Raw genomic sequence first — 9982 nt, 5'->3', positions numbered from 1 at the left:
AGAAGTGGAGATTGTGTTTGAAGCAATTAACAAAGGTCTCGATCCAATTTTGACTTTTTTTAGTCAAACATTGTTCATCCATCCATCCATACATGATATGTGGAGAGAGAGAGAGAGAGAGAGAGAGAGAGAGAGAGAGAGAGAGAGAGAGAGAGAGAGATGTAGGCCCAAGTGGGGTTATTTATTTATTTTCTTTTTCTTTAATAGTTCTAAATAAAATTAATTATAAAAAAAAATTAATTATAAAAAAAATTAAAATGGTATAAAAGTCATTTTAGATGGATGAATGACTACTTGTTATAGTTTTGAAATCACATGGATTATGGATTATCTATGAGGTTTTTTTAAACTTAAGAACTTTATGTTAGATTTCTGAAAACCACATAAACCATTTATGAAGTTTACTCTTGTTTATATTAGAAAATTTTTCTCAAATAGATAATAAAAAATACCACTTTTCGAAAAAAAAAAATAAGTGTTAAGAAAAACTTTTGATATTCAACTTTGCGGGTATAACGATTTTTCACGAACTAAAATAAACAAACGTAAACATAAAAAATAAATTATGATAACCGAATATAATCTTAAATGAAAAATGGAATCAAATGGTCTTTGGGTGCACAAGTTGTCAGATACGGACTCCTCAACTTTTGGCAAAAGGTTTAAGTGATATAGATCTAAAACTAAAATCGTAATAATAACAATAAATAACTAAAAGAAAATTAGATGTTATAATAAACAAGTTAATATAAATACCAGCTAATCGATTAACTTTTGGTTAAATTAAAATGAAGTTAATTGATAGCACTACAAACTAAATCAAATATTATACTTAAATCAAGATAAAGAAGATGATACTTGTCTATTTATCAACTTGGAAACTCTGATCGAGTGTCTAGAGGGCCCTCCAGATATTTTTTGCTTTGCTGGTGAAAGGTATGGGAATGGGATCACCCACCCTCACATACATCACATCCTCACTTTCTGTTTTTAATAATACAAATATTCGTTTTTGAATGATTAAATATAACAGATTTTAGTCATTTTACTGCTGCAATTTCCGATGGATCCGCTAAAAAAAACTATGGATAAAACTTTTGCATAATATGTACAATTTGACGAAATAAATATATTCCATGAGTAATTAAGATATGCAAAAAATGGAGAAAATAAAACGTTTGCACATTGAAAAACGCGTTCGGGTCAGTAATCCATCGTTATGCCGACTATTATCGATGAAATGTGAAATGGTCACTAATCCGTTGGTTTGTCGTTAATTACTGCAAAATTAGTAATAGTTAGCTTTATTTTATTTTTACAACATTCAAATATCGTTTTGTATCATCTATCATCTATCATCTATACCACAAATATTACATCTGTACTGCGAAATATGATAGCGACATTGTGACATATGATAGCAAAAGAAGACAACCATACTAAGAAATATGACAGATCTAATATGAAAATCATATATATTTTTTAAAAGTTGTATATTAAAGAAGAATATGGATTTCTTTACTATAGATTAGACACCTTCGTTTTTTCCTCTCACAAAGGTCAAAGAATGAGTCCATTATAGAATGAAATATTCGTTTTTACTAGCATTGGAGGATCATGGGAGACAATATATAGTGAAACACAATATGTTAGGTCGGTAGTTAAGAATATGGTATATATTTGCTGACAAATATATATATTTTTCTTATGTTGTTAAATTTGATAAATTAAAGATAAGGTTGGATGATAACTATAATACGAGTTTGTCTTTCTAACATCCTGATTTTCGCTATTTTATAGAGATAGTTGATAAGAGTGTGTGAAACTCTTAAAAAACATTATGTATAGTGCCACAAATGTTATACATATGGGTATCTAATGATGCTCTGGTGGTAGAGGCTCTGATGATGAATTGATTGTTTGTTAGTGGAAATTGATCGTAAAAGAAGATTCGGTGAAAAACGCTTCGGTGGAAGAGGAATAAACAATCAAGTAGGTTTTTTTAAATCTCTTGGTGTTACATAATAATCTATATATTAAACACCATTACAACCATAGCTGTAATCTATTGAATATTTTACCTACGACGTTATAAGTATATTGGTAATGATGATGTTGGTACACATTAGAATACTGATTACCAAAAGGTACTTCCTTTTGTTAGTGATACTAATTTAGTTCCTTATTTGACAGTGGAATTTTTGTTTAGGCTATCTGGTCTTGAAAATAACAGTTCTGACGATGGTTGGTCGAATGTTGCATAGACCATTATAGGGTATGTTGTAACCCCCGTTTTCCGTTAGTTATTTAATAGAGGCATATAGGCATAAATTCAATAAATAAATAAAATTAATAAGAAGAAGAAGAATAAAATGATGGAGAGTGCTTATAATGAAAATAATTAAATCTTAAGGGCTAAATTGGGGTTTTCAATATTTAGATGTCAAATTTTTGTCATAAGGGCCAAATAATTAACTATGGCAAGGTATGATAACCAATATGTAATTTATGGACTTAAAGCCCAAGTTGGACGAGAGGAAGGGCTGATTTGGGCAGTTGCAGCTCCATTTTATTTCCTTGTGGACTTATTCTTAGGGTCCAAAGAAAAAAAATGAAGTGTGATTCTGTGTGTGAGTGAGGCCAACAGCAGCAACAGAAAAGAGAGGGAGAACGAGAAGAGCATAGGCAGTGATCAAGATGAATTGAGAAGGAGAAAAGTGTTGGATTAGTGTCTAAGTCCATAACTATTTTGGTATGTACTTGACCCGATTATGTAACACCGTAAATTTCAAGACAAATTTTTCATTTAAAATAATCATTTTATTCTTAGAAACACTTGTTTAAAATCTCATTCATAGTCGATTTACAAAACATGCCTCCATTTTCACTTGCATAGAAAACCAGTATCCTCCAAAATATGACTCTTTCTCTGGTATGTACAATCAAGCCGGTGCCGTCCCGTGATACTGAAAGAAACCTGAAAAACATCACACAAAACACTGTAAGCACGAAGCTTAGTGAGTTCCCCAAAATACCACACATAACACATATTAGCCACTCGAGGCTATAACTCTATGGGTCCGTGCACCCAAACTCTGTGAACCCTCAGGTTCTAACTCTGGGAACCTTCCGGTTCCAACTCTATAAACATGCACAGCATAAATCACATAGAAATAATGCAGTACAACACATCACGTACATATAGCATACAAATACTCTAATCACATAACTCTGGTTACCTATTCAAGGTAAAGTATAGTGAGAAGACTCACCTGGCAAGCAGAAAGCAGATATCCCCACACTTGAATCTCGAACTCGCCACCGCCTAACACGTAAGGCAAATACTCTCATGAATATAACTCTCGAGACTAGAATAAATCCTCTCATAACACCCTCTTATGGGTAAAAGACTATTTTACCTTTCTCTTGGCCCAAAGGCCACCTCGCTGACCAAACCCTAAAAGTCAACGGCCAACCCTTGGTCGAAATCAAAGTCCTCAGTCTAAGTCAACTCCTGACTGACCCTACTCGCAGAGTCAACCCTGTGACTCGTCGAGTTCCCATAATCAGAACTTCACTCAATCTGCGACCTAACTCGCCGAGTCACCCCGAGACTCGCCGAGTCCAACAACTCTGAGTCCACTCGCACACGACTCACCGAGTCATCCCTCGACTCACCGATTCTCGACTCAACCAGAGAATATTTGGGACTCTTCGACAAGACTCGCCGAGTCCAAATGGACTCGTCGAGTCCAAGGCTATCTTCAACCTACTCGCCTAGTTGTTCTTCCAACTCGTCGAGTTCCAGGCCATCTTCAAGCAACTCGTCGAGTCGCCGAGTTGTTCTTCCAACTCGTCGAGTTCCAGGCCATCTTCAAGCAACTCGTCGAGTCGCCCCATGTGACTCGTCGAGTACCACCGGTCTGAATCCATACAGAAGCGTCTCAGGCCATGCAATTGATCCAAAACATAGATCTAGTCTCCTACCACTCATCCATCACGTAAAGTGGCAAACTTTACGTGAATCCAAAGAGATCTAAGCCGTTTGCACATTGGGGCTAGGGTTTGGGACATGTAAGCTTCACTAAACACTCCAACACAGGGACTTTCATGCTCTCTGATTCTTCTCCCTTCCAGATCTGAGGTAGCAACCTCAGATCTAACCTCTAAACTTCCCATTTCATCCATAGACAATTTCTCACAAACCCCAAAATGAAGAAACAACATAACAACAGGTCAATAATGAGATATTACCTCTAAGTGATGCCCCAATTGCAATGAAATTCGAATCCAAGCAAAGCCCCTTGCTCCAAGCCTTCAATCTTCCCAAAATTTCTTCAACCATTACTTCTCCAAGCTCCAATCCACTCAACAATGGTGCTTCTCCGTCATTTAGGGTTTTCTGGGGCTCAAGGGGTGATAAAGAGGCTGGGAGGAAAACATAGTGATCTTTATATAAGGCTCAACCCCGAGAATTAGGGTTTTCTCCACTCAGCGCCTACTCGCCGAGTCCATTACACTGACTCGCCGAGTCGGCCACTTAACACGCAACCAAGTCGCGACTCTACTCGCCGAGTCACTCTTTCCCAATTTACTCTTTTAGCCCTTCAACTCTACTCTTGATATTTCGGGATGTTACAATTCTCCCCCACTTAAATTAGGCTTCGCCCTCGAAGCCTACAACAACTCAACTCCAGAAATACTTCCACAACGTGCCACCTGGCCTTAATCGGACCAGATCTCACAAGGCATACCCATCGAAACTCGAACACACTTTTCCTTTCCTTACGGTGTCCTGACCACTGTCTCGAACTGGGCACCGGATGTACCCTCTGATAACCACACTCAACGATCCGAGAATTACCCATGAAACATCACTGACCCAAATCTCAACAATCACTCGACCCATAAGAGTTAGAAGCCATGAACCATTGGATCCCCGATCCGAATCCCATTCTATCCAATCCGTGACGACAGAAAGGCCCACTCTTCAATCCCAAAGCAACTCTCATGAGTCCTCTTCTTGCAATCAAGCACCCAAGCCGCACCAACCTTCGCACTCTCGGGTTAGGAGAACCCATCGCACTGATGACATCTCTAACATTCCCAGGAGACACCACCACTACGCACACGGCCCTTGATCAGAATCAAGCTGGGAGTCCCAGACTCCATCCCTACATCCATTCTGATACTCTTGGCTCTACACCCGTGGAATCCCTTCCGCATCCTCAGCATACATCCCATCATGATGTCATTCCATACCACTGTCACAGACACAATGTTCGACCATCATACTCCAAATCATCCATTCTCACTACAACTTCCACTTCCGCGAATCGACACTTTCCTCAGCAAATGAGGGTCCGACACTTCCTCCCATACAACAACACAAAGGGTGGCATACCAATGCACTAATGATGGCTGTTGAAATAGGATAACTCAACCAAGGATAAATACGTGCCGCAACACCTTCCGAAATCTAATACACATGCCCGAAGCATGTCTTTGAGCGTCTGAATCGTTCACTCCCTCTGAGGTGTCCTCAGACATCATCATGATAGGCTCTAGCTCATCTCATATCCCTCTTCGAGACTGGTCACCAGGTCAGCTTTTGACTCCACAGCTGAGCCTCCAAAGGTCGCCCAAATCATGATCCAAATATCCCACTAACTTCCTCCCCGTGACCACTATCCCAGCCCCGTGACACGCAAGTCACGAAATTCTCTTTTCCTTATGCAAGAAAGTAGAATCCAACCGAGGATCATCTCCACTCTGATCTCTGGTTTCTGCTGCGCATATCCCTTGCGCATCTCACCACATTCCCCGACAGAGACGGGGACCCCAGTCTCGCCCCCAGGCCAACATCCAGGCTCCAAAAACTCAATACTAGGGCTACTCAAGCCCAAAACTCTTCCACATCATACACTGATCGGAGAACATTCCATCATCACACTCTCTTGCCATCTAGTGAGCACTACGGCTCCGCGCGGTATCACAGCACCCTCTGACTAGTGAGTACTACGGCTCCCCGCAGTATCACAACACCCTCTGACTAGTGAGTACTACGGCTCTCCGCAGTATCAGAACACCCTCTGACTAGTGAGTACTACGGCTCCCCGCAGTATCACAACACCCTCTGACTAGTGAGTACTATGGCTCCCCGCAGTATCACAACACCCTCTGACTCCACTAGTTCGTGCTCCACAGACTATCATAGGCGGCTACCCATACTCGTCTCGAATATTCATCACAGACTCTGGAGGCAATCGTCATAACAGATGCCCACCCTTGCGAAGATCCACTCTCCCAAGTAATCTCCCTGGATGCCCATACTCGAAGGCTCTCACTAGATCCATAGATACCTGATATACCACAAGTCGTCTCAACTCAAGATTCACGAATAACTTTGAAATAAAGATATCAATACCCGGATACCTCAGAACACCCCCACCGAACATCACAAGATCCTGCCACAACCACAGATCTCCTGCTCCAAGCACCATATAGATGCAATAATACATTCCCTCTGAACCCCATAACTAGATCTTCATTTTTTTCCAAGTTGCAACTTCGGTGTATTCAATTTCTCAATTGCAATACGAAGAAACGCTAACGCTACGAAATACGCTGATAATTCTCCGAAACCCTTTTTCCCGCCGCTCAAAATCCAAACAAGGATACGCATACCGACCCGGGAGTTGGCTGCCCAATCATTCTTTATCTACTTGCCCCAACACTGACCAATACCAGATTCCTGACTAATAAACACCTGTCGTGGAGACATTCATCCCTCTCAAACAAGTACTTCCCGTATTAACTCATTCTGACCCCTTTCCCCGATCACCGACATCTCTGGTCTCATGATTTCTTACCTCATATCTCTATACTCCACTTATAACTGCTCTTGACAAATCTCTTCTTTCTTACATACGGCACCCGGTTCTCCCCCACTTAGGGATCGAACCATCACCAAATAGCATGCAACTAACCCATAACTATATTCTCCAGCAAAATCGCACCTGCCCCTGGAAAGTGCTACACAACGCCCGATAATCCCCCATTAAGGAAATGAATCGACCTCATATACTCTGAACCTCTGATGAACTCCTCAAGAACTTCTCATCACGTCTGCCTCTAGTCGTTCCAAATCTCGTACCAATTTAGTACCAAACAACTCAACTGCTCGATAACATCCCTGGCTCATAGACTGAACCATAAAATCATCGTACCCTTCACCTCAACTCATTAACCAACGCTCCAACACCGGGATCATCCCAAGAACAGGAACCCACTCCCAAATTCAACACCCCATGGATAGAAAACTCTCGGCACCGCTGAACTCGACTGAACTCCCCGCTGATACCACTACCGTGCACCCGACTAAACTCAATTAAGTATAGCGTGGCCCTCGATTATCCCAGTCTCAACTGACTATCTGCTCATGATAGATCACTGCCTCGCGGCACTCATGCTACCTGATACTCTGGTGGGAAATCATCATCAATGACAACCTGCAGGGTTTACCCCTAAACCCAAAACCAAAACATCATGCTTCTCATATTTTTCACACGAGCATAATCAGTACCTCCCAGATCATAGGAGGTGACATCTCCTTTATCGACTGATCGCCCAACTCAGATCGAAATTCTCCCTTCTCACTAACTCCTTACTAAAATACTCTGAGGGGCTCTCGATCTCCCTCTCAAGGGACGCCTCTTCGAACTTACTCGTGACCGAATAACCGGAGAACCACAAACATCATTCACTACGAACCATGGTACTCATTCCATGACATCTCTTCTCAATATGCCCCGGTGTATGGTACCCTAACCATAACATCACTCCCCAATCCGCTCCGATGTATGGTACCCGGACCATAACATCACTCCTCAATCTGCTCTGATGTATGGTACCCGAACCATAACATCACTCCTCAATCTGCCCTGATGTATGGTACCCGAACCATAACATCACTCCTCAATCTTCCCTGATGTATGGTACCCGAACCATAACATTGCTCCTCAATCTGCCCTGATGTATGGTACCCGAACCATAACATCACTCCTCGATCCGCTCCGATGTATGGTACTCAAACCATAACATCACTCCTCAATCTGCTCTGATGTATGGTACCCGAACCATAACATCACTCCTCAATCTGCCCTGATGTATGGTACCCGAACCATAAGATCACTCCTCGATCCGCTCCGATGTATGGTATTCAAACCATAACATCACTCCTCAATCTGCTCTGATGTATGGTACCCGAACCATAACATCACTCCTCAATCTGCCCTGATGTATGGTACCCGAACCATAAGATCACTCCTCGATCCGCTCCGATGTATGGTATTCAAACCATAACATCACTCCTCAATCTGCTCTGATGTATGGTACCCGAACCATAACATCACTCCTCAATCTGCCCTGATGTATGGTACCCGAACCATAACATCACTCCTCGATCCGCTCCGATGTATCGTATTCAAACCATAACATCACTCCTCAATCTGCTCCTTAGAACCTTCAGAATACTCCCTGTATCAAGTATGGGTCCTCTGCTTTCAGTAATACGGGCCCATACTACCTGCCACATCTACCCATACTTTCCACACGGACCATCCCAGAGCTTCTAAATAGCTGCTCGACCTGCTCTTTCACCAATCCCATCGCGCGTGCTCGCTCCCCAACGAAATTCTCTATTCTACAAGCGCACTCATTTGGATAGGGTTACTCCCTAGGCTCTTCCGTTGTCCTCCCACTTCTTTGCTATCAGCTGCTGAAGAGCTCCTAATGATGCCAGCCATCTACCTCCTGAATATCGTCATATTCACTTGGTAGCTGACTCCCATCATCGAGAGTTCCACAAAGCACAAAGCAAGCAGCATTCGAGCATCAAAGAATACATAGGACTCCCTCTCTGTGATAACTCCACCTTCTCGGCTCATCCTCGAAAGTACCACCGAACTCTGTAACTCTACCCCTCATGGGTTCTAACTGGATACTCTCACTCATCACATACTCAAAAGCATAACACCTATAACAACGAGTCCTAGGCTAAGGCATCACAAATCAGGTCACTCTAGTCCTAACATATGAAATACCTAGTCTGTCTCTAGCATGCAATAATATCTCATAAAGTGCATCATGCATATCTCATAATACAAAAATAAGGGTATTTTAGGAAATCACCGTTCGGGCTCTGGCTGATTGTACACACTGCTCCTTCTTGCTTTCTCTTTGAACTTTTATTCATTTTTAGAATATTATTTCCTTAAAACTTTTGTTACTTCCTCAGTTTGAGTCCAGATTTACCCGAAGGCGCATCCGAATCCCTCAAACCAAGGCTCTGATACCAACTTGTAACACCCCCCTCTGGCACGTATCACAATATTGTCCGCTTTGGGCCACTCGGCACGAGGACTTCCCAGGGGGTCACCCATCCCGGTACTACTCCCGCCCGAGCACGCTTAACTGCAGAGTTCTTATGGGATCTGCTGCCCTCACGGCTTTAAAACGCGTTGTGACAAGGAAGGTATCCACACCCCTTATAAGGAGATGTTTTGTTCTCCTTCCAAGCCGATGTAGGATCAGGTGCAACCCACCTTCACCCCCCATTATAGGGTTCGACGTCCCTGTCGAACACATCGACCCGTGCCCTAGCTCTGATACCAACTTGTAACACCGTAAATTTCAAGACAAAATTTCCATTTAAAATAATCATTTTATTCTTAGAAACACTTGTTTAAAATCTCATTCATAGTCGATTTACAAAACATGCCTCCATTTTCACTTGCATAGAAAACCAGTATCCTCCAAAATATGACTCTTTCTCTGGTGTGTACAATCAAGCCGGTGCCGTCCCGTGATACTGAAAGAAACCTGAAAAACATCACACAAAACATTGTAAGCACGAAGCTTAGTGAGTTCCCCAAAATACCACACATAACACATATTAGCCACTCGAGGCTATAACTCTATG

The sequence above is a fragment of the Lactuca saligna genome, chromosome 8 (assembly GCF_052625555.1).
Source record: "Lactuca saligna cultivar CGN05327 chromosome 8, ASM5262555v1, whole genome shotgun sequence".
Taxonomy (NCBI): domain Eukaryota; kingdom Viridiplantae; phylum Streptophyta; class Magnoliopsida; order Asterales; family Asteraceae; genus Lactuca; species Lactuca saligna.
This window is presented reverse-complemented; position numbering follows the sequence as displayed.